Here is a 17952-nt window from a genome sequence, read left to right as displayed (position 1 = left end):
ATTAAAACCTAAATCAATGGAGTACTAAACTGTGTTCATGAATTGAAAGATGCAGTATCTTTAAGGTGTCAAGTCTCTGCAAACTGATTTATAGATTCAATGAGACCCCATTAAAAAACCCCAACAGACAGTTGTATGTGTGTGTGTAAGTGGGGGAGGCTTGACAAGCTAATTTAAATTATATGGAAATGAAAAGGTCCAAGAATAGCCAGAGCATTCTTGAAGAACTAGGTGGGAAGACTTGTTCTACTAGATATTATCTTTTTATATAGAGAAAGTAATTAAAGCAATGTGATATTGGCCCAGTGATAGGCAAATAGATCAATGAAACAATAGAGAGTCCAGAAACATCTGGACACATCCTGTAGAGATATAACAGATATACAACAAAGGTGTCACTGGGAAAGGATTAAAAAAAAAAAAAAACTTTGCTGGGACAACTGTCTATCCATATGGCAAAAAGAAAACGACCACTACCTCATATCATCCACAAAAATCAATTCTAGGTAAATCATAGATCTAAATGTGCAAGGTAAAATATAAAACTTCTAGAAAATAATATAGCAAAATATTTTCATTATCTTTGGGAAATGAAAGACCTTTTAATTAAAACACAAAAGTACTAATCATAAAAGAAAAGATGAGGGACTTCCCTGGTGGCACAGTGGTTAAGAATCTGCCTGCCAATGCAGGGGACATGGGTTCGAGCCCTGGTCCGGGAAGATCCCACATGCCGCGGAGCAGCTAAGCCCGTGCGCCACTACTACTGAGCCCGCGAGCCACAACTACTGAAGCCCACACTCCTAGAGCTGGTGCTCTGCAACAAAAGAAGCCACCGCAATGAGAAGCCCACGCACCGCAACGAAGAGTAGCCCCCGCTCACTGCAACTAGAGAAAGCCCACGTGCAGCAATGAAGACCCAACGCAGCCAAAAATAAATAAATAAAAAGTTCTTTAAAAAAAGATGGATACATTTGATTACATTAAAATTAAGAGTTTCTGTTATTAAGAGAGTGAAAAAGCAAGCCACAGAGTAGGTAAAGATATCTGTAATGCAGAAAAGTATATACAGAAGCTCATAGCCAAAATATCTAAAGAACTACAAATCATCTTTTAGGTAACAGAGGGTTTGACTTTCGACTCTTTGGGGACAGTGCAGGCCCCAGATCCCCAAAGGGAAGCAAGGCCACTTATTCTTTTTGCCCCTGAAGGTAGAGCCAGAGGGAGGGAGGGAGGTGGGAAAGAGGGACTGTGAAAGAGAATTTGCTATCTAAAGACCCTAACTGAGAGTTTTTTTTTCCCTCAGAAGGACCAGAGGGAATAGGTGGCCACATCCCATCATGCCCTTCATCATAGCATCTCAAAGGACAAATGAGTGGAGTACTTTCTGGAGGTAGAAGGATGGACTGCGCAAACTCTAAAGGTCAATTCTTAATCTCAGCTCGCTCCTGCTGGCTCAGCCCTAAACCCAGACCAAGGAGGAGGAGGACTTTCAAGAAAGCCCCTGTCTGTCCTCCCAGTGATGCCTTTGGAATGGAGCTGCAGAGAGAGTGAGTTATTAATAGGCCTCCCTGTGGGGCATCCCTGTGGGTCCCAGCAGGGTTTAGAGGGCTGCCATGCCCCGCAGCTGTTTTGTTTCCCCCGCTGCTAGGCACCAGACGCAGTCTCCACTACTTGCTCCTTCATTTGGACCTCAGCTCCTACTACGATCCCCCTCAGCTCAGTCCCCTCCAGCCACAGCGGTCTCCTCCCTGGCCCTCAAACCTGTCAGGCACATTCCCGCCCTGAGCCCTTTGCATTTGTTGTTCCCCTGCTTGGAACACTTTTCCCTCAGGTATCTGCATGGCCCATTCCCTCCCCTCCTTCAGGTCTTGACTTAAATGTCATTTTTCTCAGAGAGGTCTTTGCTGCCTGTTCTATCTAAAATTTCATTACCTCCCCATACCTCCTATCTTCCTTCCTTGCTTTCATTTTCCCCTAAGACCCTATATTTTTTTGTTGCTCATTTTGTTTGTTTATGGTCTGGCACTCTCACAGTGAGGATGGATTTTTTGGGGGGGGAGGGGGTTACTTTTGTATCCCAGAGCCTAGTAGTTCCTGGTAATGCAGGAGATGCTCAATAAATATTGGTTGAATGAATGAATTAGATAAACATTTACCAAGTGCTGACAAGGTCCCAGCCTGTGCTGGGCACTGAGGGTAGGATGGAGAAAGATGCAGGCCTTGGCCTTGCCCTCAGGGAGCTCGCTGTCTCTGCAGGGAAAGAGCAACAAGGGAACAGGTCTGTAGAGACACCCCAAACAGGAGGCAGGACACTTGTCTGGTTCCTGCGCTCCTGCAGTTCCTGATGGGAACCTCACTCACAGCGGTTTGCTTTCCAGGCTTCAGAGTGGGAGCTGAACCCACCACCAGAAATGGGTCACCTGCTTCTTTCTGTTTGGCTCCTTTGAACCTGGGCCCGAGAAAGGAGTCCCTATAACCTGTTGGCTGCTGCTCTGGAGCACAGCCATAGCGTCCCCACCCTGATGGAGGAACTCGTCAGGATGTGCTGTGATTGCCCGTCAACTGCTCTGGGGCCAGTGCTAGAAGGTAAGCAGCTTGGAGCCGGGACCAAGTCTGTGCTGCTCCCGGCTCCAGCCTCTGTAGGTGTCCACTAGCCCAGTGCCTGCATCACACTCGCCGCAGAGCATGGGCGCTGAGGGCCAGACTGCCTGAGTCTGAATCCCAGCTCCGCCACTTAACTAACTAGTATAACTTCGGGCAGGTCACTTAATATCGCTTGTGCTTCAGGCTTTCCATCTGGAAAATGGAGACAATAGCAGTGCCCCTCTCATCATGGTGTTACGAGAATGAAGTGGGTTAATATTTGTAAAGTGCTTAGAACAGTGCCTGGCATATGGTAAGTGCTTGGTCAGTAGACACATGCTAAATACTAGCTGTTGCTTGAATGAATGAACTGCAACTGTGGTTGCCCCCCACCCTGTGCTGAGCTCAAATGGGAATCCCACATCTCTCTGCTGAGAGCTCTGAGCTCTGGGACAGCTCAAATCGACTGAATTTCTGGTAGTGGAGGGCACACCGCAGCACCCAGCCTGGCTGCCCTCAGAGCAGGTTTTTGTCTGTGTCCTCTTGTATCCTTTCCTGACTTGATCTCCAGTTCTGAACTGTAGCAGTGCTGGCAGCACCCTTGACATCACCAGTTTTCATCTGCTCTGCCGGGGAGCTTGATTACCCGCTCCCTCTCTGTTTTTGCATTCAGAGCACGGTGTCCTATCTCTTTGTGAAAATTCTTAGAGCTTTCTTATCATCTGTGGGCCAGGGCTGGGCTAGCCCACCAGAAGTCTCATCCTGGTGCAGCAAATGGCACTGGGCATGGTACCAGGGAAAATGTGAGGTCACAAGTGTCAGGTTACAAAGCCAGAGCATTCTGAACTTCAGCTGTGAGAGTAGCCCCGAAGCAGTGGACACGTTCTCTCCCGGAGGAAGCTGGGGGCCTGCTGAGCTAGGTGGGAGTCTAGGGCAAGCTGCTTCCTGGGAGTGGACTAGCCTACAGCAGAGCTTCTTAGCCTGGGCTCCATAGAGTTCAGGGTGAACTTCAGAAAGTCTTTGAACTCTTTGAAAGTAATATGTTGTGTGTATACGTGAGCAGGTGGGCATTTTTCTGCGGAGAGGATTCATTGGTTTCACCAGATTTTCAGAGGGGCCCAAGACGACAGAACAGTTAGAAATCACTAGTCTAGCCCTCAAAATGTGGGAGGCATCATAGCATTCTGAGAAACATACAATGTTGCCATCAGATTGTTTGGGTGCCGGCTCTGTCATGTATTCCTTGTGATCTTGGACAAGTCACTTTACCTCTTTGTGTCTCAATGCCCTCATCTATAAAGTGGGGATAATGGCACTACAGGCACACTTTGGAGATATTGTGGGTTTGGTTCCAGATCACTGTGACCAAGCAAATATTGCAATAAAGTGAGTCACATGAATTTTTTAGTTTCCCGGTGTATATAAAGTTATGTTTACACTATACTGTAGTCTCTTAAGTGTGCAATAGCATTATGTCTAAAAAAATGTACATACCTTAATTTAAAAAGACTTTATTTCTAAAAAATGCTAACCACCATCTGAACCTCCAGCGAGTCATAATCTTTTTGCAAGAGTAACATCAAAGATCACTGATGACAGATCACAATAACAAATATAATAATGAAAAATTTGAAATATTGTGAGAATTACCAAAATGTGACACAGAGACATGAAGTGAGCAATTTGCTCTTAGAAAAGTGGCGCCAATAGACTTGCTCGATGCAGGATGACCACAAGCCTTCAATTTGTGAAAAACACAGGACTTCCTTGGTGGTCCAGTGGTTGAGACTCCACGCTCCCACTGCAGGGGTCACGGGTTCGATCCCTGGTCAGGGAACTAAGATCCCGCATGCCGCATGGCCAAAAAAAAACAAAAACAAAAAAAAACCCAACACAGTATCTGTGAAGTGCTGTAAAGTGAAGCACAATAAAACAAGGTCTGGTTTTCTCCGGATATATGCCCAGGAGTGGGATGCACCCCAATGTTCATTGCAGCACTATTTATAATAGCCAAGACATGGAAGCAACCTAAATGTCCATCAACAGAGGAATGGATAAAGAAGATGTGGTACATATGTACAGTGGAATATTACTCGGCCAATAAAAAGGAATGAAATTGGGTCATTTGTAGAGATGTGGATGGACCTAGAGAGTGTCATACAGAGTGAAGTAAGTCAGACAGAGAAAGACAAGTATCATGATATTGCTTATATGTGGAATCTTTAAAAAAGGCTACAAATGAACCTATCTACAAAACAGAAATAGAATCACAGATGTTGAAAACAAACTATGGTTACCAGGTGATAAGCAGGGGGAGGGATAAATTGGGAGATTGGGATTGACATATACACACTACTATATATAAAATAGATAACTAGGGCTCCCCTGGTGGCGCAGTGGTTGAGAGTCCGCCTGCCAATGTGGGGGACACGGGTTCGAGCCCTGGTCTGGGAGGATCCCACGTGCTGCGGAGCAACTGGGCCCGTGAGCCACAACTACTGAGCCTGCGCGTCTGGAGCCTGTGCTCCACAACAACAGAGGCCGCGATAGTGAGAGGCCCACGCACCACGATGAAGAGTGGCCCCCGCTCGCCGCAACTAGAGAAAGCCCTCGCACAGAAACGAAGACCCAACACAGCCATAAATAAATAAATTAATTAATTTTTAAAAAAAAGCATGTTATTGATGGAAAATGGACTTTTTGAAAAGTATGAAAGGTACTACAAAAGTTAATTTGGGGCTTCCCTGGTGGCGCAGTGGTTGAGAGTCTGCCTGCCAATGCAGGGGACACGGGTTTGAGCCCTGGCCTGGGAAGATCCCACATGCCGCGGAGCAAATGGGCCCGTGAGCCACAACTACTGAGCCTGCGCATCTGGAGCCTGTGCTCCGCAACAAGAGAGGCCGCGACAGTGAGAGGCCCGCGCACCGCGATGAAGAGTGGCCCCCGCTCGCTGCAACTAGAGAAAGCCCTCGCACAGAAATGAACACCCAACACAGCCAAAAATTAAAAAAAAATAAAAATAAAAAAATAATAATAAAAGCTCACTTCATTGTGCAGTGTACTTGGTTTTTGTCACTCTAGTACCCGATGAGCCACGTGTTCTGATTTCATCATAGCAACGGTTTTTCCTTCGTGGCTTCATAATTAATTTTCCTTGGAAATTTCCTACATTTTGGATTTGCCTACTAATTAGGTTTAATCCTGACTCCTGTCATTTTCATTCATCTGCTCATAGACAAGTGTTTATTTATTGTCATCTCTGAAATAGTTTTCTGATTGCTGTGTAACGTTTAATATCCACATCGTTTTATTTGCCATTAGCCAGATTGTTGCCATTTGCATAAATAACTATTGTCATAACAAAAATGAGTTAGATACTGAAATCCTTGAATTTAGTTCTTGTTTAGGAAATAGTTTAGGTAAAAAGTTTGTGAATTTAGGAACATGGTGCAATCAAATATTCCTCTCTAAATAATATAGACGTTTCCTGGTACAGACTGACTAAATCAGAAGGAGGGAGGACAGATCCACATGGTCGAGGATGAAGGAGCTTGAAATCTGAACGGTATTTGGGCCTGCCAAAATGATCCCTTCTCTGGTTTCAACTAAAACCCCAACGCCACCTGGCAATCCTATCCTATGTCCCTGGGCAGCTCCTCTTCAGGGTCCTGAAGCAGCCATCCCACCGCCATTCCACTTTCCTCCAGCCCGCAACTCCGGCCAGCCCCCCTTTTCAGCAGAAGGACTTGTTTCCATTTTCGCAGAGCAAAATTCAGGCCAACAGTGTAAACTTCAGCCGCAGCCTGACTGGCCCACAGATTCAACTCAAATGCAATGGCGCCCCCTTCCTCTCTGTCTTGGGCACTGTATGTGCTTCCTGACCCCCTTCAGGACTGAAGGACTCAGTGCCTAAGCCGACAGCCCTCAGCTGTCAGGCCCCTTTGGGGATTGCCTCAGCAGAAGAGAGCTGCTTTGCCCAAGGGCGAGCCAACTTCCTAGGGCAGCCTGTATCCAATGAATGACTGGTGGGGGGTATAAAGGCCCAGCCCCTGGTCCCAACGCCTGGCTTCAGAGCTTCCCATGGGGCTGGCTGAGGCCTTCGTCGAATCTGCACTGTAGCCCAATCCTGCTTCCATTCCTTCCCTTCCGCGGGTGGTGATCCCGGGAGCACTCCCTCATAACCCTCCTGCGTGCTGATCTCCATCTCAGACTCGGCTTCTCAGCAAACCCAACCTGCAACACCCTCTTCCCTACATCCAACCCCCTCCTCCTGCCCACAGCCGGGAGCCACCTCCCCCAGGTACTCATGTCCAGTACCCTGGCTTCCCCTTGGGTCTTTTTAAATATTTATTTATTTATTTTTATTTGGCTGTGCTGGGTCTTAGTTGCGGCTCGCGGGCTCCTTAGTTGTGGCATGCGAACTCTTAGTTGCGGCCTGCATGTGGGATCTAGTTCCCTGACCAGGGATCGAACCCAGGCCCCCTGCATTGGGAGCATGGAGTCTTAACCACTGCGCCACCAGGGAAGTCCCCTCCCCTTGGGTCTTGCTCCATCACTTATGTCCTCTCTCTTTCCTGTAGCTTCAACCTCTCCCTCTCTCTCCATCTCTTCCCCTCAGCCTGGAAATTTGAACAGATACCTTCAACAAAAACTCCCTTTGACACAGAGCCCCCTTCTAGTTTTGGTGGTCTCTTGCCCTTCACAGCCTAAGCTTCTGGAACCAGCCCTCTGCTGTGTGGCTCCTCCCTCCAGCACGCTGCTGAAATGTCTCTCCTCGCGTTTCCACTCTATCTTATTTGACTTCTCTGGTGCATCTGGCTCTGATGGCCAGTCTCTCCTCCCTTCACTGCTAGGACACGAGGCTCTCTCCCATTTTCTTTCCATTTCTTAAGTGCTTGTGAGCTCCAGAGTTCCGTCCTTAGCCCTCTTCTCTTCTCATTCATCATCCCATTCCTCATCTCATTCATGACCTTGGCTTCAGCTCCCCTTACATACTGAAGACGTCCAAATTCGTATCTCCAGCCAGACCTCTGCTGCTGAGCGATAACACTTTTGTACCCAACAGGGTCTTAGACATCCCCACCTCGATGTTCCACAAGTACCTCACAGCCAGTATATCCACAGTGGTGCTTGTCTCCCTCCCCTGCCCCAGTCTGGGTCCTCCCTGTGTTCCTGAGCTCAGGGAATGGCACCTGCCCAGTGACTCAAGCCAGAAACCTGACACTTCTCTTGTCACGACCTCTCTCCCTTATCACCTACTTCTGTACACCCGCTACGTTCTGTTGGTTCCGCTTATTTAAGGGCTCTCAAATCCCTCCTTTATACCCTCCCTGACAATTTCCTAGTTCAGGCTTTGGACCCATATAACCCAAACGACTGCAGCGGCCTCCTCAGCAATGTCCCTGCCTCGACAGCCTGCCCTTCCCTCTGCTGCCAGAGCAGCGTTGCTTAACGGTGACTTGGATCATGGCGCTCCCCTGTTCAGAGTGCCCCAGCGGCCCCCCATTGCCTTCAGAATGAAGTAAAAACTCCTTTCATGGGCACCTCTCTGATCTGGTTGCTGCCAGCCTGGCTTCATCACCCTCTACCCCAATCCCACCCAGCACTTTATACTCTAGAACAACTGGACTCCTTGAAGTGCTTTGAACATGCCTCATCCCCCCCCTCCCCCCCCCCCCCGCATCTCAATGCCTCCTTTGTACACGTCCTTCTCTCTGGAAAGCTGCCTCATTATGCCCCAGTTACTCTTCCCTTCCCCACCCCCCATGTTGTCTTCAAGTGTCCTTGCAAACTTTCTTGACTCCCTGAGGCTGTCTTAGGCCCTCGCACCTTCCCTCCTCTTTACAGGCACGCCCTATTCAGCGCCCCTCTTTCCTTGTCTGTCTTTCTACCAGACTGAGTTCCTTGAAGTCAACAGTTCCATCCTGTAGCCCTAGTACTTGGCATGGGGCTTGGCAGTCGGCTGCCACTCGTGAAGGGCTTTGGGGATGAGTGAGTCAATGAGGCCTGAGTGTAGCAGGAAGAAGAGAGAGAAGCAGCTTGTGGGGCGACAGACGGCAGATGCCCCGGCCCCACAGATATTTGCTCTGACTAGGCACCGTGTCTTTGGTCTCTGCTCTACCCAGACTATCCCCAGATGCAATCTGCTTTGGCCCAGACGTCTGTGGGGTGGCTGTGATCTCTTCGCCTCTCTGCATCAGGAAAGGAACACAGGTAAAGCAGAGCCTGCAGAGCTCTGCCTTGGGGCCAAGGCAGGCATATAAGACCCTTGCCCACTGCTCAGTGGCCATTCCCACCTGTACCTATGGTCACTACAGGGCCACCCACCAAACCCTTTGCCGGCTGTCTTGTATGGAAAGTAGGGACAGAGAATCCTGACAAGGCTCACCACCGCTCCTGCGACAGGAGTGCTGAGATATCGGTCCTCTCAGGCTTTGGGGGAGACGGGCCGAGTGGGACAGCTCTTCCTTTTATCCCAGCGTGCCGGACAAATGTTCTCTGTGTGCTGTGACACGAAGAAAGGTTGCTTCACATTGTTAAGTAATAGCTAATCATTCTGCTCAGGTGCCAAGAATTTCATGCGTGCCCCCCTGGGACCTTAGCATCTTAAATTTACCCATCCATTTGCCGCCAATTAAAGCTTTTTCTCAGGTTTTAAAGTATGGCGGGGGCCTTTGTTTATCCCCATTTTACAGGTGAAGAAACTGAGGCACAGCGAGCTCAAGACCTACCCGCTTCAGTACTGGCCTAGACAAATCAACCTGGTAGGGGTAGCTGGCTTCCCCCAAACAGGAAGATGTGGGGGCACAGCTTGGCTGAGGGCCAAACCCTCTAAGGCTGCCCAGCCAGCCGCGGTGCATTTGCATTCTGCCCACAAGAGGTCAGTAGGTTCCATAGAAGCAGAGGGGGTACCTGCAGGTGGCCGCGCAGCAGCAGGTGGAACCCTCCGCCCTGGTAACAGCCCCGGCTGCACGCACGGCAGCTCCCTTAAAGGAAATCCTGCAGCCATCTCCACAGGAATAACTGGAACCAAAAATATCACAGGGCTGTGTCTACTGAGCCAGAACCTTCCTGGGCGAGGGAGGTTGAGGGGAGACTTGAAGAACCATATATAGTATAAGCATCCCCAGGATTTAGACTCAGACAGACCTGGGTTTGAATCCTGACTCGTCCTCTTATTAATCGTGACCTTGGGCAAGTTACTTAACTTCCTTAAGCTTCAGTCTCCTAATTAGTAGCATGCTCATAATTAATAGCATGGGGAATAAAAATACCTGCTTTTCAGGGTTGTCCTGACCACTTATTCATTCATTCGACAAATAGCGGAGGTCCTCTCCTAGACTTGCTACTAGGATCAGGGGATACAACGCTTAGACTGAACGCCTGGCACACTGTTAAGTGCCGAATTGATGATAACTTCTCTTTGAAGGTCAGGCCATGAATTTGGACTCAAGATAGCAGGCAGTTGGAGGCATTCTGAACAGAAGAGTAGCAGGAGAAAAACACTATTAGGGAAGGCTCCACGCATGTGCAGTGCGGGGCAGGATAGAAAAAGGGCAGCCTTATCATTTCCACAGGGTTATTATGAACATCATAAAGTACAGGCAGAGCAAGAGGCCTAGAGCTGACTCATCAGAAGTTGAGCCCAGACTGCAGTTGGGGACCAGAAGTAGCAAGGCGGGGGAGGGGCCGGGAGGAAGCCTCCTCTCGGCGCCCTGGAAACTGCCGGGCTTCGTTTTCAGATCACCTTGCCTGTCCTTGGGCAGTGGTTTCAGGCTGTGGGAAGAAGGTGTGGGCACGTCTGTGCCGCAGCGAGGACCTGAGCCAGGGCGTTTGAAGGACATGAGAACACAAGGGTATAAAAATGCCACCCTGTGGGTGAGGACCCCATTCCTCTGACTCAGACAAGGGCATCATGGGATGCAAAGACCCGAGTGTCGTCCTTGAGTCCTTCAGTAAACTGTCAGCCACGAGTTTATCCAAGCCTTTCGGAAGCTGTAGTATTTCTTTTCAGCCTCCCTCACCAACTGGGATGTTTTCGATACGCTTGCTTACTCCTAAAGAGAAATTCTTTTCTTAAAAACACACCTTTCCCGGGACTTCCTTGGTAGCGCAGTGACTAAGACTCCACGCTCCCAATGCAGGGGGCCCGGGTTGATACCTGGTCAGGGAACTAGATCCCACATGCCGCAGCTAAGAGTTCGCATGCTGCAACTAAGACCCGGCACAACCAAATAAATTAAAAGACAAAAACCAAAAAACCCCACACCTTTCCCAAGCTTCACATGATGCCCTTCTTGTGTATCGGCATTCCCCCACCTACCCACCCACCAGATTGCAGGTGTGTGTGTCAGCCGTAGCCCCCAACACAGCAAGGCTGGAGGAAACCAAGGAGATCTTCTAGAGTAGTCCCTTTAGATAATTTCCTACATAAGCAGACTGACGATCAGAGAGGTGAAGTAACTTGTCGAAGGTCTTACAGCTACTAGGTGGTAGGTAGAACTGGAAATTTCCATAGGCTTCTAGTCGGGAGACTGGCCTGCACTTTTCTTCCCAAGCCAAATGGTTTCCCATTTGGACTGTATTTTTCTGGACTTCCCTCATTGCCTCACGTCTCCCCACCCCACCCCTCAATTTCTTTTCATGCTGTCCATTCGTCAGGTGAGCGCACCAAGCTAGCCTAGGCCAACGTAGAGAGCCAGCATCCAGGAAGTAAAGCAATGGGGCTTCCTGTCAGGCACCAACAAGGCGTGCTGGAGCAGGAGGCCTCTCAGAGACGGCCTGCGGGGCGAGCAAGGAACCTGTGGGGAGGGGGTTTCTAGGCCTGGGTCTCCAGTCAGGGCCCTCTCTGCATGATATCTTGAGGAAGAAGCTAAATCAAAGTTAGTTGGCATAGAAGAACCATTCATTTTTTTCAAGAAGAACTGACTGAGCACCTCCTATTGCCAGGCACTCGCTAAGCACCCAGGAGGCCACTGTGAATGAGACAGGCCAAGTCCTCACTTTCATGGAGTTTAAAGCCTAAGTGATGTTTTAGAAAAGATTTTTCTTTGTTTGCATTAAAAAAAAACAAACCACATAGATGTTTTTAGTCACGTGTCTGTCCTCTACCAGGTTTTGGTCAGGGTTGGAATACCTCTTGGACCCTTGAACCTTGTGTTTCTGGTGCCAAAGAAGTTCTGAACCTTGGACCTTAACCAGTGGTGGGTTGGTAAATGTTTAACAACTGACTCTCTGGGGGGAAGTGTATATATGTATATATGTACATAAGTTAATTATAAATTTTACTGATATAAAGGATGTAGAGCACACAAATTACACATAATAAAATACACAATATAATAAGTGAATTATATTGTTGATATTCATATTAATTAATAATATTAAGTGTATTTATTAATCAGTAGCCAACTGATTCCCACAGAATGCTTTCATTGATTTTTGCCAGACTCATATCTGTAGCCAACCTGTGGTTGCTTGCACCTGATGAACAAATGTAGTTTTGACGTGAATGTTGGTTGATATTTTCACTTACGTGTGAAAGAACAAAGACATGTCAGAACCTCATTAATCTGTCAATAATGTGAGTGACTTCTTTGTAGGTAGGACAATGGTTTTCAAACACTTGAAGATTATTTCCTCATTTTTTGGTATTATTCACAATGTAACAGTTACAGACATGGCTCACAGTTGAGCTTAATCTGCATTATTGATGTTTTTTCCCCTCACTTTCTTAGGTTTAGATAATCAGCAGAACAATAACTCAAACCCTGATTCATAGCATTTACTGATTTCTGAGTTGTAAATACTCCCACCCCACCTGATTTCAAGCTGCCAACTTCACTGTGATGTTGGGAAGAAGTGCAGTTGCACTTTGTTATACAGGATTTCAACCACACAGATATGATAGACAATAAATAACCTCAAGGGCACAGATAAAGTAACATATAGTAAAATGAATAGGAAGTGATGAGTTTGAAGGTATTTGTTACCTTAGTTTTTGATAGAATTTATTTCACTGTAAGTATATATGTTTCTACACAATAGCTGTGCTTAACAAGCAGCCCGCATTTCTGAAAATGTAGCATTTGGCTCTCATGGGTCAGAAGGCGGTGGCTCCAGCACCCCCTGGGCCTGACTATGCTGCCAGGTCCTGAATGACCCTCATCCCTACTCCCACTCCCCTCTGCCATTAATTCAGGCCCCCCAGCTGCCACCTTGAACGAGGGCCCTGGGGACAGACTGACAACAGTGGCTTTTTCATGAATGGGTGGCCTCTTTCTGCCTGAAAGAAAGCAGGGGTGGAAGAGAGCCAGGGACACTTGCCATGAGTCTGGAAGGCACATCTGGCAAGCACTCAACACTAAGGGGAAGAGGAAGGATGCAGGAATGAGGGCAGGGGAGCTGTGGCCCAGTCTCTTGTCCACTTGGCCCTGCTCCTGGCCGGGCTGTAGTTTACTGTTTTTTTTTTTTTAATAATTTTTTTAAATTTATTTATTTATTTATTTTTGGCTGCGTTGGGTCTTTCTTGCTGTGCACCAGCTTTCTCTAGTTGGGGCGAGCGGGGGCTACTCTTCATTGCGGTGTGCGGGCTTCTCATTGTGGTGGCTTCTCTTTGTTGCGGAGCTCTAGGCGTGCGGGCTTCAGTGGTTGTGGCACGTGGGCTCAGTAGTTGTGGCTCGCGGGCTCAGTAGTTGTGGTGCACGGGCTTAGTTGCTCCGCAGTATGTGGGATCCTCCCGGACCAGGGATCGAACCCATGCCCCCTGCATTGGCAGGCGGATTCTTAACCACTGCACCACCAGGGAAGTCCCGTAACTTACTGTTGAAGGCTTTCCAGAAAGGCTCGTGACACTGGAGACTGTAGGCTGGGGAGGGGGGCCGAACCCTTCTCTCCTGCCTCTAGGATGTCAGCCAGAGTCCTGGAAGCGACTCCTGAGGGTGGCCCGGGGTTTGCCCTTGGGGTCTACATTTGAGGCCCTGTTTTCTTTTCAGCAGAAGGAGAGGGTGGCAGGGGGACTTTGGGTGTGGGGCTGGGCCTCTTGCTGGCTGGCTCAGTCTGCTTTGGAACATGGCCCTTTCTGGTGGGAAGCCCGCCCAGCATTCTGGGCCATCCTCTGTGTGCAGGCCACGAATGAACCCTGTCTGCTTCCAGGCCGCAGGCACTTGTCTCCACTCCCCAGGTCACCCTGGCCAACTTAGCAGGCACAACTGCAACCAGTTGGTGCCGTGCTGGGATATTCTGCTCTGATGTCATTGCATGAATGACTGTTCTGTGTTTGCACCTAGGCTGGTGGCTCTCCAAGGGCACAGTCCCCAGCCCCACTCCACCCAGCACTCAGTACAAAGACCAGCCCTCAGTGACTGAATGAATCAGTGAGTACAAGCCTGGCTGCCATTCAAGATTTCTTCGTGGTGAAACAAGCTCAGTGTGGACTCCTGTGTGGGAGCGCTCAGCTTGTCATCTTCTCCCAAGAATGTCCTTTATTATTCCTAACACTTGGAGGGAGGGGAAACTCCCCAATCCCCACCCACAGGCACACACAGGTTTCTACTAGCTAGATGTTCTATAACCAGGAAGTTCAGACACCAATTGTTTCTCTTCCAACCTAGGAGAAAAGTCACCTCTGCCACCTTCCTCCCCCTCCACCCCCCCGTCTCCCCCCCTCCCCCCCTCCCCCCACTGCTCCACCCCGTGCCTACCTAGGCCTGCGGAAGTGGTGACTGGGAGTGATTTGCTCTTGGCCTCAGCCTGAGAATATCCTGTGCAGCTGAGAGTGCAGTGCTGCCCTCCCTGTAGTACACAGGATGGGAACGGACCAGGGTGAGGATGCAGACACGAAGGGCTCAATAGGCTCTGAAAGGGGAAGGATCAGACAGATTTACAAGTGTTCCTTCCCTGCCAAGCACCCAACACCCACCCCAGCATTCCCACACATCCTCCAGTCCATGCCTTCTGACAACACCATTCACAGAAGTTGAGGGGAGGCCTGCTGTGTAGCCTGCAGAGAGGCATGACTCTGGAGTTTCAGGACTCAAATGTCTCCGGGCCACTATTACTGTTGTCCTTATGATTACGCACACTGACTATTAAGGAGGCATTGTAAAACCACCGTGCAGGCAGCAAAGGAAACCATAAACAAGACTAAAAGACAACCCGCAGAATGGGAGAAAATATTTGCAAATGAAGCAACTGACAAAGGATTAACCTCCAAAATTTATAAGCAGCTCATGCAGCTCAGTATCAACAAAACAAACAACCCAATCCAAAAATGGGCAGAAGACCTAAACAGACATTTCTCCAAAGAAGATATACAGGTTGCCAACAAACACATGAAAGAATGTTCAACATCACTAATCATTAGAGAAATGCAAATCAAAACCACAATGAGGTATCACCTCACACCAGTCAGAATGGCCATCATCAAAAAATCTACAAACAGTAAATGCTGGAGAGGGTGTGGAGAAAAGGGAACCCTCCTACACTGTTGGTGGGAATGTAAATTGATACAGCCACTATGGAGAACAGTATGGAGGTTCCTTAAAAAACTAAAAATAGAACTACCATATGACCCAGCAATCCCACTACTGGGCATATACCCTGAGAAAACCTTAATTCAAAAAGAGTCATGTACCAAAATGTTCATTGCAGCTCTATTTACAAAAGCCAGGACATGGAAGCAACCTACATGTCCAGCAACAGATGAATGGATAAAGAAGATGTGGCACATATATACAATGGAATGTTACGCAGCCATAAAAAGAAACAAAATTGAGTTATTTGTAGTGAGGTGGATGGACCTAGAGACTGTCATACAGAGTGAAGTAGGTGAGAAAGACAAAAACAAATACCGTATGCTAACACATATACATGGAATCTAAAAAAAAAAATGGTTCTGATGAACCTAGGGGCAGGACAGGAATAAAGACGCAGACGTAGAGAATGGACTTGAGGACAAGGGGAGGGGGAAGGGTAAGCTGGGACGAAGTGAGAGAGTGGCATGGACATGTATACACTACGGAATGTGAAATCGATAGCTAGTGGGAAGCAGCCACATAGCACAGGGAGATCAGCTCGGTGCTTTGTGACCACCTAGAGGGGTGGCATAGGGAGGGTGGGAGGGAGACGCAAGAGGGAGGAGATATGGGGATATATGTATATGTACAGCTGATTCACTTTGTTATAAAGCAGAAACTAACACACCATTGTAAAGCAATTATACTCCAAAAAAGATGTTAAAAAAAAAACAAACAAAAACCGTGCAGGGACTCTCCGTACCTTCTTCTGTCAGCTTGCCCTGGGCTGAATGACCTTGGGAGTATACCAGGTTGGAAGTTCTGGAGTGTGTGTGTGTGTGTGTGTGTGTGTGTGTGTTAAAATATTAAAACTTTCTGTTTCCGGGCCAGAGTTTGCTCCTGTGCTCCAGACCATACTCTGTCCCCTCAATCCAAATGGCTCTTGGCCAGCCCCACTTGGCTGTCACACAGGCAACTCAAATTTGATAGCCCCAGGGACTTCCCTGGTGGCACAGTGGTTAAGAATCTGCCTGCCAATGCAGGGGACACGGGTTTGAGCCCAGGTCCGGGAAGATCCCACATGCCGCGGAGCAACTAAGCCCGTGTGCCACAACTACTGAGCCTGCGCGCCTAGAGCCCGTGCTCTGCAACAAGAGAAGCCACCGCAATGAGAAGCCCACACACCACAATGAAGACACGACGCAGCCAAAAATAAATAAATAAATAAATAAATTTATTTTAAAACCCAATTTGATAGCCTCAACTACACTATCATCCTTTCCTTCCCCCTCACACCCATAGTCTGTCCTGTCCGATGATCCCTTTCTGAATAAATGGCACCACCACTCACCTACGTGGCCAAGCAGGAAACCGGGGCACTCCCTCATCCCACATCTCCATAGGTCCGGGCACCAAGTCAGGCCTGTTCCATCCTGCACATTTTCGCTTCAATAACCTAGCCCTGCACACCCTGGCAAGACTTGAGGTCAGGCCACCGTCTTCTAGACGTGCAGCCACAGCTTCTTGATGTGCTTTCCTGCCTCCGGGTCCCCCATCATCTCTACCCCACCCCCCTGCATTCTCCAGCCCGTCTATAAACCAGTCCTGAATGATCTGCCCAAGGCAGCAGGAAGAAGGCCCGGTCTGACCAAACAGGTCTTTCTCTCCAAGTCTCAGGGGCCTGAAGTTCTGGTCAATTCTGGGGACATACGCTGGCTTAACAGCTAGCTCACTGTTGAACACAGCCCAGCTTATCTGATTTATCCTACTGACGTCGGATTTTCCTGGACAGAAAGGAAGGAACATGAAGTGAAAAGGAAGTTTTGACACCGATGAGAAAGTCGGGGGCAGGCCCAGGGCAGGATAATGTGCATGTCCACAGGGCCAGAGGGGATTCCTGGGATTTGGGGAAGTGGCTTCCAGAGAAGGAGTGGCCTCGGTCCTGCAGGGACCGCCCAGAAGGAAGACTGCCCTGAGGAAGGGCCCGCCCTGGGGACAGAGAGGTCTCAGGCGACCAGCTCCCGTGGTGACTGGGTCTCTCAGGGGTGGGACCAATGAAGATCTCCCAGAACATGGTCTGGGGTCTTCCTTCCAGAAGGGAGGGAGAAGCCAGGGAGAGGAAATCGGGGGTGAGGCTGGAGAAGCAGCTCCCATTCTCCCCACTGAGACCTCTGACGTGAGGAGGCGACAGCCCACGTTTCTGCTCTGGGTGGGCAGGGCCTGATTATCAGACTCTGAAGGAGGCTTTTCACCTTGCTTTCATGGTGATTCTCTACAAAACACAAGCCTCTCTTCCCAACCCCCATCCTCTAGGCCAGCTGCAGAGACGGCCCCCAAAAGCGCCAGCCCTGCCAGCCCCCCATAGTCCTGCAAGGCCAGGTTGAAGCCCAGGCCCTCTCGTGGCTGCCCTGACAAATCCAGGACACCACCCTGCCAGCCCTCCAGCAAGGTGACACCACCGGACTTCTTGGGAAGGGACCACCGTGCTCATCTTTGTACCTCTAGGGTGAAGTGTCCTCCAAACGTAACAGGCACTCAGAAAATTAGCCCTACGCCCCCCTCTGCTCAGCCTGCAACGTGCTGTCTTTCCTCTCCATCCTTGTACATCCTCCGAGGCCAAGCCCTTTCCCTGCACTCAGTTGAGAGTACGCCTTTACCGTCCCTCCCAGACCTGTTAGTTATACACTGTATGTGACAGCTGTTCCAAATCTGTAAAATACCAAAAGCTACACATAAGAAAACCAAACATGAATCAACACTGTGGTGCAAGGTCTTTTTAAAAAATTTATCTGTTGTGTGTATCTCATTGTCCTCAGGATAAAGTCCAGATTCCAACTGTGATATTCAAGTC

General features: G+C 48.8%; 2 protein-coding genes across 7 annotated transcripts in view; one reads left to right on the top strand and one right to left on the bottom strand.

The window, feature by feature from the left end:
• The window catches only part of SLC25A43 (solute carrier family 25 member 43), a 109355-nt gene that overhangs the window by 20763 nt on the left and 70640 nt on the right, over window positions 1-17952 (bottom strand). The gene's annotated exons all lie outside the window — the stretch shown is intronic.
• STEEP1 (STING1 ER exit protein 1) overlaps window positions 1-17952 on the top strand; it is a 95626-nt gene that overhangs the window by 57858 nt on the left and 19816 nt on the right. For 2 of the 6 annotated variants that reach the window (XR_014239589.1, XR_014239594.1), the window contains exon 8: window positions 1307-2589. The exons of 1 other annotated variant lie outside the window; for it this stretch is intronic. The gene's annotated coding sequence lies outside the window, so the exon portion shown is untranslated. The remainder of the gene's footprint in view (window positions 1-1306; window positions 2590-17952) is intronic. 3 more of the 6 variants (XR_014239592.1, XR_014239593.1, XR_014239591.1) reach the window with 3 other exon arrangements.

Source organism: Balaenoptera borealis (genome assembly GCF_965194805.1).
Source record: "Balaenoptera borealis genome assembly, chromosome: X".
NCBI lineage: Eukaryota > Metazoa > Chordata > Mammalia > Artiodactyla > Balaenopteridae > Balaenoptera > Balaenoptera borealis.
The sequence above is the reverse complement of the archived record's forward strand: the minus strand, read 5'-3'. Positions and strand labels throughout refer to the sequence as shown.